The sequence below is a fragment of the Podarcis gaigeae genome, assembly GCF_964106915.1.
Source record: "Podarcis gaigeae genome assembly, chromosome: 3".
Taxonomy (NCBI): Eukaryota; Metazoa; Chordata; class Lepidosauria; order Squamata; family Lacertidae; genus Podarcis; species Podarcis gaigeae.
In genome coordinates this window covers 5755312-5773490 of record NC_139680.1, presented here as the reverse complement: position 1 = coordinate 5773490, position 18179 = coordinate 5755312, and the positions used below count along the sequence as shown (strand labels likewise).

Here is an 18179-nt window from a genome sequence, read left to right as displayed (position 1 = left end):
TCAAAAAACGAGATCAGGTTAGTCTGACATGACTTATTTTTCAGAAATCCATGCTGACTATTGGTGATCACAGCATTCCTCTCTAGGTGCTCACAGACTGTTTGCTTAATGATCTGCTCCAGGAGCTGAGAGTTAAGTGTGGAACTCCCTGCAGAACTCCCTGCCTGTAGAGATTCAGCAGGAAGCCAGCCTCCCCCCCGCCCCCCGCCTCCTTTCAGGTGCCTGCTGAAAACTCTGTTGGTTACACAAGCTTTCACAATACAGTTTTTTCTTTTTAACAAACCAGTATCTGCTAACATTTTGTTGATGCTTTTAATGACGTTTTGTAGATCTGTACAGACTAACTTTATTGTATTTCGCATGTTGTAAGCCGCCTTGATATACCGTATTTTATGAAAGTGCAGATTATAAATATTCAAAAAGATAAATAAACCTAAATTTGACTGAACTGAAAGGATGACAGCAAGTGTCAGATATTTATAAAGAGGACTGTTTAGCAACTACATGAAGCACTATATTGTTGAATCTGAACAAACTTGAAACATTTGCATGTGGCTTTTATTTAGGATGTGTTTCTGCTCCTCATAATTCAGACTCCGTACACATTGTATAACAAACAAACAAAAAATTCTAAAGCATGCAAACTAATCAAATGTGTGTACAGTTTCTTTATTTCTGCTACTGCTGGCTTGGAACCAGAACTACGACTTCTACTGATGTCTCTTTTCAGCAAAAGCACTGATTTCAGCAGGCATTGTTCATGCATACATTTTACAAGCCTACCTTCATTCATTGAGGGCTAGAAACATGTATGTTAAAAATAATAAAAGCTGAGTGCTATTCTCAAGTGTAGGTGGCCTCCTTATATGGTGCTAGCATTCTCTCAACTTGCCTATTTTGTACCTGTAGAATTAACACTCTAGGGTTCCTTAACCATATAATAAGAAGGAGCCTTTATTCAGTTTGGTTAAGGTATAAGGACACTTTAGAAAGGAAAACGCCATGCTGGCTATCGCCTGTGGAAGCACTATCAATAAAAAGGACAAATACAAAGGGAGAATGGGGTACCTACAAAGATATCATAGAATTTAAAGAAGGAGAATAAAAATTTAAAAAAGAGAAAAGAAGTACAAAATTGGATTAAATACTGGTTCCAATATCACCAGTTAAATGAGATTTTTAAGAAAGACAAAGGAAGAGGATTTTCTGAGCAAGGCTCAGAACTTGAAAAAGTACTAATGGGAAATAAAGAACAATTAGTCTCCAAAATTTACGAAATCTTATTAGAATAGGAGACCAAGGAAGAAACAACAAAAACATCCATGATTCAATGGGCAGTTGATTTAGGACCCAACATAGATACGGTATCCTGTGAGAGGCTATGGAAAACAACAATAAACTTCTCAGCATGCTGTACTCTAAAAGAGAATCTACAAAAAATGATCTACAGATGGTATCTCACCCCGAGTAAACTTGTAAACATGTACTGAAAAAGGAACTAAACTATGTTGGAAGTGTGAAGAGAGTGAGGGGACCTTCTTACACATGTGGTGGGGGTGTAAGAAAACCAAAGTATATTGGGAGATGATATATTCAGAATTTAAAAAGATGTTAAGACTGTCATTTCCCCCCAAAACAGAGATATTCTTGCTGAGTATAACAGAGGGTGAAATACCTAAGGAAGTACTTAATCCCTTCCATTATGCAACAGCAGCGGCCAGAATAATGTATGCCCAAAGGTGGAAGGATAAAAATAGTCCTACAAAAGAGGACTGGCAGAATAAACTAATAGAATATGTGGAATTAGCAATGCTGACTGTAAAGTTAAGGAATCAGGATGAATCGGACACAAGAGAGTCGTGGGAATACTTTGGAGACTATATAAAAGCAGCCAGAGGAGAGGTGGTGATTAAGGAAATGCAGGTAACAAGAATTGAGGAGTGTGTGGGCAGCCCAAGAATGCAGGATAAATTATAATAACTGTTTAGTGGATGTATCAAATTATGGAAAATGTATAAATAAATAAAAATTAACACCCTCGGCTTTTTAAAAAATAAGATTTAAAATTTATTTTTTAATTTCAAGCAACAAAACATACCCATACAAGGAAAACAGAGCTTAGTACAGGAAAGAAAGAAAAATAGCAGCTGATAGTTTTAGACATTCCAAGAAAGGCAATCAAATGAAAGTATCTCCATGAGTTGATGGAGGGTGAAACCATGTTCGATTGTGTTAATGACATAGGCGCCGACTCCATGGGGCCTGAGGGGGCCCGAGCCCCCTCAAAAATTCGTTTGGGGGGGCTCGGCCCCCCCAATAATTTAATAAAATTATTACCGTAAATTTCGCTCTATAACACGCAGATTTTTTCTCCTAAAAAGTAAGGGGAAATGTCTGTGCGTGTTATTGAGCGAATGTGTGGTCCCTGGAGCTGACTCGCCAGAGCGCAGGGGCAAAAATAGGCAAAAATAAGATCGGGCGGTCGGGCAGAGGGAAGGCGGAAGCTGCTGCTTTCCTGCATTCTGCCTCAGGGTCTTACTGTCCACCCTCTTCTGTTGCTGCGTTTGCTCAAACTCAACAAAGAGCAGGGAATCCCCTGCCCTCCTGGCAAGCAGAGGGTTAAGGAAAGGATCGAGTCCTTCCTTCTAATTCTTTCCTAGTCACACTGCGTGCAGGCTCCAGCCCACCACCTCCTCCTCTCCGTGCTCTAGGGACTCACAGGCAGCCGAAAAACATGCAGGTGCTACTGGAAGGAAAAAATTTTTTGTTTTGACTATGGCAGACCAACACGGCTACCTATCTGTAGGTGGGAGAGAGAGAGAGAGGGCTGGCTTGGGGGGGGGACGACTTTTGCCTTCCTTTCCTCCCCCCCACCCCGTTAAACTCCTCCCCTGCATTCTTAGCCAGCTGCTTCTCCGCACACCCCTCTTGTGCTTCTTGTCCCTTCTGTGTTTTTCCTTCCCTCCCCATTTAAAACGTGGTGACAAAGCACGGATCCACATGGATCCTCAGGATTTTTGCATTGGGTCACCCCAAATTCACCATCAGATCACATTACATGTCCATGGCTACAGTCTGTACCAAAAAAATCACGCACCCACTGTTGCCTGGGGCTGCACTGGTGCAAAAACGTGGTTGCAAAGCATGGATCCACAGGATCTTTGCACTGGGTCACCCCAAATTCACCATCAGATCACATAGCATGTCCATGGCTACAGCCTGCACCAAAAAAATCACGCACCCACTGTGGCCTGGGGCCACAATGGTGCAAAAACGTGGTTACAAAGCACGGATCCACATGGATCCTCAGGATTTTTGCATTGGGTCACCCCAAATTCACCATCAGATCACATAGCATGTTCATGGCTACATCTTGCACCAAAAAAACCACGCACCCACTGTTGCCTAGGGTCACGGTGCAAAAACGTGGTTACAAAGCACGGATCCACATGGATCCTCAGGATTTTTGCATTGGGCTACTCCAAACTCACTGTCAGATATTAAAAATCTTTATAAAATAGAGAATTAAATACATACAGAATGTTAAATTTTCAGTTTCGAAATATTAGTACTAGTTTAGTACTGTATTTCTATATTACTATAGTACTGTATTAGTTATTTTCAAATACTTAAATATTTTTAGGGTGTAAGACCCAATTAAAGCCCGTTATTTACATACAGTATTACAGTATATACATACAGTATTAGGCATACTGTATTAACTTTATTAACTGTATTAAAGCATTAACTTTGAGATATTATTTTTATTTAATGAACCCTCAGCCTTATTCAAAGTAAGCTTAAATTAGCTATTTCACTTATTAATCAAAGTGCTATTACTGTGCAACAGCAATATTTTATGTTTTATTCTTTTAATGATTGTTTAGGATTTATTTAAATATCATTTCAGTCTTTTCAGAGCTATATATTCACTGCTCTGTAATAGTCTATAAGCATAATTGTTACTGTAAATTAAATTAGCTTTTTACGAAAATACCGTGCGTGTTTATGTTTTGTTTCTTTTTTCAAAGCCAAAAAGTGTTTCAGGCTTGTCGAGTTTCCCGGAGTGTGGAGTTATAGAGAGTCGAGTTTTCGGGGTTCTAATGTTGATCATATGACTCTAAAATACTTTTAAAAAACTTTAAAACTCACTAATTTTCATCTAAAATTTAGAAAACTTCCCGGGGCAGGACCCCGGTATGGCCCCCCCAATATTTTTTATAAGTCGGCGCCCCTGGTTAATGAAGTCAATAAAAGGATACCATGTTGCATAGAAGTTGAGAGTCTTTCCTCCCCAGATTGATATAACACCCTAGGCTTTTTATCAGAGAAAAGTGTATTAATGGTAACTATGTTAAGGTGGTGGTGTGGTCTAAACCACTGAGGCTAGGGCTTGCTGATCAGAAGGTCAACGGTTCGAATCCCCGCGACGGGGTGAGCTCCCGTTGCTCAGTCCTAGCAGTTCGAAATCACATCAAAGTGCAAGTAGATAAATAGTTACTGTTCCGGTGGGAAGGTAAACAGCTTTTTCGTGTGCTGCTCTGGTTCGCCAGAAGCGGCTTAGTCATGCTGGCCACATGACCCAGAAAAACTGTCTGCAGACAAACATCGGCTCCTTCGGCCAGTAAGGCAAGATGAGCGCCGCAACCCCAGTCATTTGCAACTGGACTTTACCTAAAGGGGTCCTTTACCTTTACCTTTTTCTGTTAAGGAAAATTGCCACTGTGCCCATTGGTTGGTAGAACGGGGCAAAAGCCAAGTGCCCAGAAGTTCATGCTGACATCTTGTTCTGCCATTCATGTTTCATGCTGGAAGTCTGGACAGATCATGCTGTGAGTCTGTTTTGCCTTCCTCCCCTTTTCCTGGGGACTCTGGCTAGGGGATTCTCCCACGGAAAGGGGCTCTTCCTGAGAAGCAGACTCATGCTGGTTCCCATCTTCTAGGCACCTAATGGGAGGTGGCATGTGGGGTCACAGAGTTCTCTGATTGTGAGAGCTGGAGGAGCTGGTGAATGTTTGGGGGATGCACAAGGTCACACCAGAGAGAGAGAGAGAGTCCATGCTCCACCCTCCTCCACCCATTGCCCTGATGGATTTATTGACCAAGTCACTTCCTAAAGCCCTGCTATGAAGTGAAACACATCACCAATAAATATTTGTGGAACTGATGCAAGTGACTTCCAAAGATTCTCTGAATTTTCTTTCCAAAATCACAAAGTTTAAAGACGATATGCACACCTATCATGAAGTAGGTTCTACTGAAATCCATGGGACTTACTACGGAGTAAATAAGTCCGAGTTGTGCCACAATATGCATACGGATTTAATTTGTTCAAAACAGGTAATTTTGCTACAATACAGGGAACTCACAACTTGAGTGAGTTTCCTGCTTGGCAGGGGGTTGGACTCGATGACCCTTGTGGTCTCTTCCAACTCTATGATTCTATTCTATGATTCTATGAGTGAGGGTTTTGTTCCGGGGATACGCAAAAACTCCTTGGAACTGCTTTTAAGTGTTCTGCCCTACTTACTAGGCTTTGTGAGGTTCTTGTGAGATCTTGCAGGGCCATCTGAGATCTTGCAAGAGCCTCCCAGAAAAACCCAGCACAAAATGAGCTTTTAAGCTCTCCGCCTTCTGTGCATTTAATTCGTGTGTTTTTCCACCAGCCAGACTTTAACTGTGTAAAGTTGAAAATGGCATATGTTAAACACACAAGTTGCAAGTTTGTGTGTCTAATAGAGACTCTAATCCGTGGTTATCAGCCTTTCATTCTTATTCCCCCGCTCCCCGCTTTGATTCAGGAAGCTTTCTCTCATCAGCAAATGCAGCTTTTGTCATCCTTATTTTTCTCCCTTCCTCATCGTGTGTCGTGCTGCATGCATCATCCATCAGGCAGGTAGGAGGATGAGTTGTGGGCAGATGACACCGCTGCTTTTTTGGCACTCCTCGCAGGCTGGGGGCAGAGCAAATGAAGCTCAATTACGCAAATACCGGAGGCACCGAAAATGTGCCACATCACTTGTGAGCATGACTGGAACCGGCCGTGAATCACTGCTGTTGTTAAGGCTTTGTGTGTGTCAGCGCAAGTGGGCAGGAACACAGCATTTTTTTAAAATGTTAACAGAATTTCTGCTAAGAAGCTGCAAGCTTATATACATGACTGATTCTTTTTGTGTGTCACATTTTGAAAGGACAGCCATCAAGGCCTGCAACTTAAAAGCAACTTACTGCCACCTCCTCCTAGATTTTTAGTTGCTGAGAAAGGAGGAAAAAAGCTTAATACCTTTAAAAATCTGCTTTCAGTGATAACACTGTAGCTCTCAGCAGCAGCTGATAGCAGTAGGTATCAATGTTTTACAACTGCAACAAAAGACTGAAGCAGTGTTTTGGTTTGTAAACCCAAAGTTTTCCGAAGAGATTTGCTAGAACAGCTACCAAATGTCACTCCCGAGTTTGTATTTTGTTTTCATTGTTGTTTTGATGTTCTCCTGGCAGCCAGTTCCCTGCTTGCCAAATAAAGCTGACTTTCTCTCTCTTACGAATTTCCCAAGCCTGCATGTTTCAAGTTTAGTCAGATTGGCTAGAATGGTTCAAAGCAGACTTTGGTTTCTAAATGCATTTTTGTCAGGGGTTTAAGTTACTATGTAGTGCAAGTATGTGGTGGGGAAATGGGTTTTGATGGTTAACCTTTTTTAAAACAAACAAACAAACAAAAACAAACAAACAAACAAACAAACAGATTAACTTTCATACTTTCATTTTAAGAATGTGAAAGAACTTGTCTTCCCAAGGAAGGGTAGGAATTGTATGTTGGTTGCTTATGACCAGTGATGCAAAAAGGCTGGTGAAGATTATTTGGTAAATACTCTGCACTGAAAGGCTTTGCCAATTGATGCAGCATTCAGTAGTTTGCTAGCAATAGCATGCTTGCTTAATGAACATGCTTAGTTTCCTTGACTTTTGTGTTTGCAATATATTATAAAATGTCTTAATTGCTTTATATTCAAAAGCAATTTACAGAAAATAAGAATTTAACAGAATTGCAGAACATTATACAAAGCAGAGGTCCAGTAGCTGGCAGAAGAATATCAAACCACTTACAAAATAGTGTTCAAGTATCAAACCAAAAGTCCAATGTAGAATTTAAAAATCGAATACAGTCATACCTTGGCTCCTGAACACCTTGGGAGTTGAACGTTCTGGTTCCCAAATGATTGAAAACCAGAAGTGAGTCTTCCGGTTTTCAAACTTTTTTTGGAAGCCAGACGTCCGGTGTGGCTTCTGCTATTGTTTTCAGCATGCGTGCACAATCGGAAACCAATCGGAATCTGGACCTTGATTTCCGAACATTTTGGAAGTCGAATGGACTTCCGGAATGGATTCTGTTCGGCTTCTGAGGTATGACTATATAGGGACCTCAGAATATGCAAAGTGTAGGTCAAATACAACACAAAAGAAATCAAACAGTGTATTAAAGAGATTTCAAAGACAATAAATAATTCTCAAAACAGAATTTTAAACCCCTTATATAAAGAATAAAAATCAAGCACAGTACAAAATACTAATAATACAATAAAGCTATTTCCTTACCAATCCCTTTATAAAACAGACAAATAAGCCTTGGACAGACAAATCATACAGCCTTGGAACTAACGTAAAGAGAAATATAAAGATAAACATTGTTATGACTACAGTAGGCAAGCAAGGCAGCCTAGAGGAATATTTGTTTTACTTACTCACTTAAGAGAAATCTTGCCATTTGGGCTTCCCAGATACCATAAAAGAGACCTTAAATGAATGTTCCATTTCTCTTATTTTTACTTGGGAGCTGCCTGCCTCTTCCCTCCTAGTGGGCGTTCTTCCACTGCTTGTACTCTACTGACACTTGGGCTGACACCTTCTTGGAAGCTGCAAGGCACATGTCCAGCTGTCAAAATGCCTTCAGGCTTGAACGCAGCACTTGCCACATTTAGTAGCTAGACCTGACAACTGTGCAAAGTGACAGAAATGGGCAAGAGGGCAGTGGTCAGCTGTGCTAGAATAACTTTTATCTGAACTACATTTTTCAAAGAGGTAGGCTTTATCTAGGTGGGGAGCCTGGGAGTCTCCAGGTGTTGTTGGACTTTAGGTCCTGCCAGCACCAGCCAGCATGACTGTTGTGAACAAAAATTGCCCTTTTCCCTTATGGGGTATCCAAGAGCCCATATAGAGTCCTTACATAGGTTCCCTATTGGTAGGAGAGAATAACAGAGGCCAACCAGAGAATATTGAGAAGCAAAGCAGCTAGTAAGCTTGATCTTTATTGATCTGTTGCAACAGGGTGCTTCCCTCACCCGCAGGAGAAGGAGGAGGACCCAGAAAAATGGTGTGCAAGGCCTTATAAAGACTTTTGAAATTGCTACCCTGTAGATCAAGACCACCCCCAGAAACATCATACATACATCACAGAAGGGGTGTAACCTAAGACCACCCCTCAGATACATCATACCTACATCACAGAAAAGGCGGTCTAAACAGAAATTTTAATGTTTATCTCCTGTCTGGCAGGTTACTTGACTGGATCTCCTGGGTAGCCTGGCCAGTCTTTTGTAATGATAAATACTTAGTTCCTGGGCCAGGTCAAAGGCTCACACCCTATTCATATCTTAAATGTGTCCTTAAGACAGGATTTGTGAGGAAAGAGACAATGGGGAGGTTTCCCATTTTGACCTTGTAGAGAAAACATTGGAACAATTTAGGAATCAAAATGGTTCCAGGTTGGCCTTCCTGTGCTGATCTATATATGTGCTTGGTTGGTACACTTATGAACATTACCATATATCTAAGACCATAAAATTCCTATTACATGACCAATGGCCAGGGTTCATAGGGGCTGGAAGCTCATCACATCTGGAGGGCCTCATCAAAAGACTTGTGCAAAGGCATACCTAAATACCATCTTCCTGACCCAAGTTTCATCACCATCTCAGCCCAAAAAACTTCAACAACCCAAAGAGTCCTCTTCTTGACCCATCTAGCTACCCATCTGATCCTCTCGTTTTCTGCCTCTTCTGAGCCAACTTCTCCAACCTCTGCTTGTTCCCTTCTATCAGATTGCAGGTCATCTCCCAGCTGCAGTTTGGGTAGCATTAAGACCATCTTTCCTGCTTATTCCGGCCCTTCTTGATCTTGGGGCAGAATGCATCTGTGCCTACAAAAGAGTACTGTGATTTGGTTAGAACAATCCACCATGGGTGGTGCATTTTTTCAAATGTTGTGAAAGATATACAGTTAGGGGGGGAAGTATTTGATCCCCTGCTAAATTTGCCTGTTTGCCCTCTGATGAAGAAATGACCAGTGCATAATTTTAATTTTAATAGTAGGTTTATTGTAGCTGTGAGAGACAGAATAACAACAGGAAAACCCCCAGAAACCCAGAAGACAAAAGTCTTAAATATGTTCATTTTTGACTCTGGTAGGTTGGCTCAAATGGTGATTGCGGTTCTGTTGAAAATTAACACCGCTCTGAAAACATAGTGCTGCTGTAGACTTTATGGTGTTTTGAGAGATTATGATTATCTTTGTATGTTTCTCAGTTTTTTGCATCCCATTGTAAACAGCTCATCAGTCATTTCTGATGGGCAGAAATTTCCTACCTGTAGGGTGAACTAGCTTTCTTTTGCTGGCCCTTCCTCATAAGACTGAGGGTTCACTTCCCATTCATTAATAGCTCAGTCCCTTTTGCACTAGGAGCTTCGTGGCAGGGCAGTATTAAACAGCTTGCTAACTTCGGGCAATTCAGTAGGGTGTGTCAAGAGGCCGATTACTGACTCCACAGAACAATTAGGCTGCAGTTAAATTTGGAAATGGAACTCCAGGCCTGTGGATCATTCACAGTTAGCCAGAGAGTATAGCTCATTACTCCTGATAGTATTGTCCTCAGTGGATCTATCTCAATAGCACTTAAGGTTCTGCTTTACATACCAGGTAAACTGGGGGCCAAATAATATTGGCTTTCCCCAAGAGATCCAGAACAGCATGGATCTTTTGTGAAGATGGCAACCATTTTGCTATTAATCTAGGGGAGAAAGACCTGCATCAGTGTAAATGGTACAGAAAGTAAAAAAGCATTAGGCACTTAGAAGTGCATTATTAATATGACTTTAGGTGCTCCCAAAGAACATTCAGCAGAAGAGATCTCAAGATTTTCTGAGAAAGTGGTGGGCTTTCCAGTCTCTCGTAAGTGCTGGATTTGCCTTTGGAGAACCCTAACTAGCATTCTGTAATAAGTAAATTGTCTCTTCATTACATGGACAGCTCATTATCTCTTATTCCAAGGTATATGCAGGAGCTTGATCCTTCCCCCTTCATAAACATGAAAACCCTGGAGATTTTATGCTGCTTCAAAAACTCACTGCATTTTTTTCTGGCCAAGTTGTGGAGGGTTCTACCAAGTATCCCTAGAAAATTGTTATAGGTGATGTTGCTGGATGTTTCCAGGTTTCCTCTGTTTCAATCTGGAGGGCACCTGACCCAGTGACCTCCAGATGTTCCTGCACTACAATTTCCATCATCCCAGACCATTTCCCATGTTGGATGAAACTGAAGGACACTGGAATCCAACATCTGGAATGGCACCAAGCTGGGGGAGGCAGAATAGCTTTTGAATTTAAAGTGGTGGACACGACTCACCCTGTTGGATGTGTTCTGCTGCCACTGTTGGAGGTGCTATGCCTCTGAATTCTAGTTGCTAGAAACCACAGGAGGGGAGAGTGCTCTTGCTCTCGTGTCCTGTCCGTGGGCTTTGAATGGCCACTGTGAGAACAGACTTGCTGAACTAAATATCTCAAATAGGGGGAAACCGTGAAGCCAGCCAATGCCTCCACATAGCTCCATTCTTGTTTCAGACATCCTGATATATTGCTATATCATGATGTTTAAAGGTAAAGGGACTCCTGACCATTAGGTGCAGTCGTGACCGACTCTGGGGTTGCGGTGCTCATCTCGCTTTATTGGCCGAGGGAGCCAGAGTACAGCTTCCAGGTCATGTGGCCAACATGACTAAGCCGCTTCTGGCGAACCAGAGCAGTGCGCGGAAACACTATTTACCTTCCCGCCAGAGCGGTACCTATTTATCTACTTGCACTTTGACGTGCTTTCGAACTGCTAGGTTGGCAGGAGCTGGACCAAGCAACAAGAGCTTACCCAATCGCGGGGATTCAAACTGCCGACCCACAGCGCCACACGTGTCCCAATTCATGATGTTTAGCTGGTCATATCATGATGTTGAAACCCAGATATCACCCAGCCCTACTGGTCTGCTCCAGCAAGCTCTTGCATTCTTATGGAAGCTGGTAGCTCTGCCTCTTTTTGCATTCAGTGACCCCAAGGCCAGCCAGGCTTCCCCCTGTGCAGGCAGGCAGCTCAGTGTGACCCCACTTTGCTCCGGCGGGGTTGGGGTCACTCCATCGGCCACGAGGGCTGCCATTCCCAACACATGCGCACCCACCCCGGGCACCAGCAACCAACGCTACGCCGCTGCCTCACCCCACCTCCACCCCTACTTCTCCTTTCGATAACACGTTGGAAAGAAAAGCACAAGTTTAAAAAGAAGCATGTCTTATTTTCAGGGAGCACATTCGACCATTGCCATGTGTGCAGCTGACATGGTGGAAGAGGGCACACTGTGGCAGGACAAATGGGAAGGGTTGGGTGGGCGGAGCTTGAGAGACCTTGCTGCCAGTGACAGGTTTACTTGTTTTGATGAAAAGGCATGCTCTGAAAAGCAACGGTTTTAGATGCAGCATGTGTAGAACAAAAAGGTCATTACCAGCTGTGTGCAAGGGTTTGTGAGAGTTTGTATTCTGCGCTCTCTCTCACTCTCTCTCTGTGTGCCTCTTTTTTTCTGTGGGAGTTATTTCCTGTTGTTGACTCCAGTTCTTTATTTAGAACCACCTTAGCTACTCAGCAACTGCTAGTTGGGGTGGGGGTGGAGAGAGGAGCAGCGTGATTACAACTTCTAAAGGCTCCTTTCAAACAGATGTATCCTTGCTGTAGCTTCATTGAGAAAGAGAAGCTTGACTTGGTAATTTAACGGGGAGAGAAATGCTTTGCATTGGACACACCATTTTTTGTCTGTTGACACCATCAATGCTCAGAAGCACCTAGCAAAAACAAATAAATAAAGGCAAGTGGGGGGGGGTGTTCACTTTCTTTTAAGTGGGTGCCTGCTCACTTCAACACCAACAAACTCAACACCCTATAAAAGTTATAAATACGTTGTATAGATAAAGAAAGAGGCTATCAATACATGTACAGTTGTATCTCAGGTTAAGTACTTAATTTGTTCCGGAGGTCCGTACTTAACCTGAAACTGTTCTTAACCTGAAGCACCACTTTAGCTAATGGGGCCTCCTGCTGCTGCCGCGCCACCAGAGCACAATTTCTGTTCTTATCCTGAAGCAAAGTTCTTAACCTGAAGCACTATTTATGGGTTAGCGGAGTCTGTAACCTGAACGGTATGTAACCCGAGGTACCACTGTATTCTGTTATTGTGGAGGCACTCTCTTTTCAGCTGACGCCATGGTTTCTTATGCTACAAATACTACAGCATTTTCAGTCTCCCAAGTCGCAGAAAGAGGGTTTTTCCCCCTGCAGTGGCTGCCAGCAAAGAGAGCCTTTTCCAACTGTTGACCAGGGTGTCTGAAAGAGCAAGCACACTTACCAAAACTATTGAGACTAGTTGCATTGCATGCCCTGTGGCTTGCAACAACTGTAATAATTATTTGTTGTTGTTGTATGGTAGAGACATAACAACAACAAATTATTATTTCCTCCGAGGAGCTCAAGGCTCCTCTATGTTTTGTCTTTACAAAAACCCTGTGAGGTGAATTACACTAAGAGAGAGTGACTGGTTCAAGGTCACCCTTGAGCTTCTTATCTGTGGGGGGATTACAGCCCTGGGCTTCCAGGTCTTATTCCAGCACCCTAACCACTACGCCACACTGTCACTGTAGCTCACACTTAGGCAGTGATGGTTCCATTATGATTTTGCAACTGCCTATTTTAAATACATTGGGCTGGCATGTCAAGTCATGCCTCAGAACTGGACTAAATGAGTATGTTGAAAAGTTTTGTGTGTTTTTCAAGGGACGTGGAGTGACTGGGAAGTTCTGTCTGTGGCATTAGATCTATGAAGTCCTTTATTAAACACATGATAAACAAGCAAGTGAGCTCTTGCAGTATTATTCAGGGAAAGAGCTGCTTACTCAACTGTGCACCAGCCAACTTCATTTGGATTGCAACCATTACGCAGCATATACTTCCACATTATATAGCTATAAGTGCTACAGTTCGGTGGGGCCTGTGCTAGGAAACATCAGTGGATTGTGTCCAGGGTCTTTTTTTGCACAACAATCGCGCCAAAAATGTGCTTAGCTGTTGCCTTGCCTTCCTGCAAGTCCCTTTTCTAAAGAAACTGCGTGTTTGAGCATGGCAGGATGAGAATTCCCAGGTGTGGAATTGTACAGCAAGGCAGCAAAACTTCCACAAAGATCTATATTTTTAACCAACCAAGCATTTTCATAAAATGGTGCCAGCATAGGGGAGGGGAAGCAGTAAGGCTCAAGATTAATTAACAGCACTAAAAATACCAAGTTTTACCTGGAACATTTGTGTAAGCACATTCCATGTAGCAACCTGAATAGCAATTAAATGTGCTATCTGGAAGGGAATATTGAGAGCTATCCCAACAACAAAGACAGTTTTAAGGGATATGATACAGATTGGCCTGTTTCGCACGTAACAGGAAACCATGGTTTTGAGGTAGGACTTGTGCTCACATTTCCTCCCTTAATACATGTGAAGAGAGGATTAAAAAAAGCTTTCACTTTTGAACTAACCGCAGTTCCCTGTTACAATCTGCTCTTGTGGAATTTTGGCTACTTAATACAATAGCATGTCAAACCACAGTTCAATCCTAGTATGTGCCTCAACATAGTAAACTGTGGTTTGTTCTAATGGGGAACTTTGGTTAGTACAGTTGAGAAAGACCTCTGTCTCATCCTTCCACATCCAAAAACTTAAGAGGAGGAAGGGGCAGCCTGCAAGACTGGGGTGGTATATGCATTACCATGTCAAAGGAATGCACCAGGCAGGGAGTTAACTCTTTATTGTGAAATGTAACACCGACAGTCACTTCTACGGCTCTTGAGACCTCCACACACCAATCTAGTACCTAGGCAGCTATTCCCAGGTCTGTACTCTATGGAGCAGTTGCAGCAACTAGGAACAAGTCCCCCTCCACCACTACCTTCCCCTAACAGGCTATGCACACTTAGACAGAGACTCTGCCTCTGTGGAAGCCCTTTCTTCCTGCTTCAATTCCCTCCTGATTCTGTGAGACGGTAGTGCAAGGAAAGGGTGGGAAAGCACCCAGCCCTTCACTTGCCTGACCTGCCTCTTCCTCCAGCCCAGAAGCTCCCCCTGCCTCCAGTTCTTGCCTGCTGGCTGGTACAGGTGCCCACAGACCATTGCCCCCCTCTCCCGAGTCAGACTCCAGCTCCTTTTCCCCCAGGGCAGACTCACCAGAGTCCTGTCAGTCCCTGACATACCACTTCCTCTGGCTCTAGCGTGCTTTTCACTGCTGGCGTCTGAAGCAGAATACAGTCATGCCGCATGTTACGCACATCAAACTTAGGCAAATTCGACTATATGTGCTGGGCCGAAGCTCCACTCCAGCCTTTTCCTTCTGCCTGCCAGGACCTGCCTGCATTCATCCATTCATCTCTCTGCCCACCTCCCTCCTCTAATGAGGTAGGAGAGCTGAAAATAATGCCAATATATTTCACATCTGGCAACCAACTCTGGAACACTTCCAGAGTTAATGCTAAATACTTAACTTCTAGTACAAAATAAAATAAATAAAACCACATTATTTTTTTAAAGAACACTTGAGGCCCTGGTTATTTACCACAGTGCAACACTGCTCTAGCACAAGCAGTCATGCCCTGGCAAACCCCAGGAATACATGCATGGCCCCTTCTCCCCTGGCACTTAGGTGTGGACTTGAACTGTTGGCAACCACTATCTTTATATTGCATTTATATATGTTTTATTGTTAAATCACTTTGGGATGTTGTATGGGAAGGCATTCATAGATGATGAACTAATAACAACAACAATAATAACAATTTCTAGAAACTCATGGCTGCATCAATGGAGGAGGGCTCTTCGTGGAGAGAGGCAGTTTGAATGAGACTAGTTGAGCTGTTTTGACAACTCTATAAATCCTACAAGAATTTGATATACAGTGGTACCTCCAGTTGTATGTGGCATCTGTTCTGGAGCTCCAGTTGGATCCTGAGGAATTAACCACTGAAGGTGCCACTTTTGCGCATGCACAAGGTGCGGTAGAGCGCTTCTGCGCATGCGGCGAAACCCGGAAAAATACTTCTGGGTTGGCCGCGTTCACATCCTGAAGGATGTGCAACCAGAGGTGTGAATATCCCGAGGTACCACTGTATAGGCAACTCCCCATTTGCATGCGATCGGCATGCGTGCGATTGCTGGCACATGCACTGTTTGGGGTACAAGGGAGTGGGGTCAGAACAGGGCAGGCTTAAGCATGTCCCACTGATGTACATGGTGCCTCAGAACACAACCTCTGTGTAAATGGGAAATTGCCTGTATTTCATTCATGGTTTTTTAAATTGTAAGTATTTTGAAATGGAATGAGAGACAGGGTGGGTATGGAAGTGTAAAGAATGTTTGTTGTGTTAATTAGTTCATTGAAACGGGCCTTGCACTTGCTTGTAATGGAACAGAACGGGAGTGGGAGTTCAGGCTACATCTGACATTCTCCTGATAATTTCTGGCAGTCATTTTACTTCTAAATTTGGTGATGCAAACTTGCTTGTCTGCATATGTGTGTGAGAGAGTACATGTATAATATATGGAACATATAGCTCATTTTAAGGTAAAGGTAAAGGGACCCCTGACCGTTAGGTCCAGTCGTGACTGACTCTGGGGTTGCGGCACTCATCTCGCTTTATTGGCCGAGGGAGCCAGCGTACAGCTGGTCATGTGGCCAGCATGACTAAGCCACTTCTGGTGAACCAGAGCAGCACATGGAAACGCCGTTTACCTTCCCACCGGAGCGGTACCTACTTATCTACTTGCACTTTGTGCTTTCGAACTGCTAGGTTGGCAGGAGCTGGGACCGAGCAACGGGAGCTCACCCCGTAACAGGAATTCGAACTGCCCACCTTCTGATCGGCAAGTCCTAGGCTCTGTGGTTATTTTATGTTTGCTTAAATTCAGCCAGGGCTGCTCATATCTGCTGCCTCCCTCCAGAATGTCCTAATTCTGTTCCAAATAAAGCCTGAACTCAACAACAACAACAGCAACAAACAAACAAATCTTTATTCTCAACACTGATAATAAATTACTCAAATTCATGAAAATGCACTCATTTTTATGAGCTTTCAATGTTTGATTATATCACTATAGTGGAAAAATAAACTGAAGATTTAAAAAAATCAAGAGGAAAAGCTGTTTTCATAAAAGCAGGTAGAGAAGCCAGCTTCTTCTGCCATGTTATATCCAGCTTACTAGTTAACTTTCATATCAGTTTGTCGAAACTATTCAGTTCCTGAACCATTTATCAAAAATCAGTTTGCAGATTATTGCAGCAAGAGGAAATCTTGTTTAATTTGCACTTCTCCAATGTGGCTGGCATGTGCGCATTTGGATATTTATTTAATTTATGAATTGCTTCTTATAAAACATCCTCAAGCTTTATTAAACAGGGGAGACTTTAACAATGAAAACATGTATCAAAACAGTTTCAAGACTAATACAAATACCGGGGGGGGGGGGGGTGTCCACCTGAAAAGGCTTGTTAGAAAAGGAAGGTTTTCATTAGGCACTAAAAATATAATAGAGACTCTAGCATCACACATCGGGACCAGCACCTTGAACTTGGTCTGCTAGCTAATTGACAACCAATGCAATTATTTCAGCTGCAGCATAACAGAAGAGCACGGCTGGATCAGGCCAGCAACCAAACAACCCAGCATCCTAGTCTCACAGTTGCCAATCAAATGTCTCAGTGGGAAGCGCAAAAAAGCAGGACCTGAGCACAACAGCCTTCTCCCCCACCTGCGGTTCCCAGCAATGGGTGTTATTTATTTATCAGTCATTAGACACATATAGTCACTTTTTTTGTTTAATGAAATGTAAGTTCAAAGCAAGGGACGTGGGTGGCGCTGCGGGTTAAACCACAGAGCCTAGGACTTGCCAATCAGAAGGTCGGAGGTTCGAATCCCCACAATGGGGTGAGCTCCCGTTGCTTGGTCCCTGCTCCTGCCAACCTAGCAGTTTGAAAGCACGTCAAAGTGCAAGTAGATAAATAGGTACCGCTCCGGCGGGAAGGTAAACAGCGTTTCCGTACGCTTCTCTGGTTCGCCAGAAGCGGCTTAGTCCTGCTGGCCACATGACCTGGAAGCTGTACGCCGGCTCCCTCGGCCAGTAAAGCAAGATGAGCGCCGCAACCACAGAGTCGGCCATGACTGGACCTAATGGTCAGGGGTCCCTTTACCTTTTAAGTTCAAAGCAAACTTACCATATAAAAATCAAAAGAGATATAAAGCTAAAACAAAATGTAAATGCAAACTGCTTCTGACAGCAGAGGCTGCAAATAGCCATCATGGTTATTAATCCTCCATGAATTTGCACAGTCCTCTTTTATAGCCACATGGGAGTAGCCAAGCGGGGGCAGCTGCCCCCCCATAAATAAAAATACATAGCAAACTGAGGTTCTGCCCCCCTAACAAAAATCCTGCCTCTGCCCATGTATCTGAGTAGGTGGCCATTTCTGCCTCTTGTGTGTGTGGGGGGGGGGCACACCACAGTCTAGCTATACCTTGTGCGAAGGCAAAGCATGATGGCATGATTTCAGGGTCACAGCCAACATTTCAAGGTGCACGAATTGCCTTTTATCATCCTATTTTAAAACAACTTATATAAATCTAAAGTGTCACTTACTACATTACCTATTACAAACCTCTCTTTAAAACTAACGTGCGCGAGCCGAATTCCAAGGAGAAAGGCTTTGAAATGGGGGGGGGGGGGAGAGAGAGAAACTCTTGGATTTAGTTTCCCACGTTTAAGAACAAACTTCCAAGATGAAGGAAGATCGG

At 43.2% G+C, this 18179-nt stretch overlaps 1 protein-coding gene across 1 annotated transcript in view; it reads left to right on the top strand.

Moving 5' to 3' along the window:
* Positions 1–18179, top strand: part of SERTAD2 (SERTA domain containing 2) — a 137348-nt gene that overhangs the window by 81741 nt on the left and 37428 nt on the right. The gene's annotated exons all lie outside the window — the stretch shown is intronic.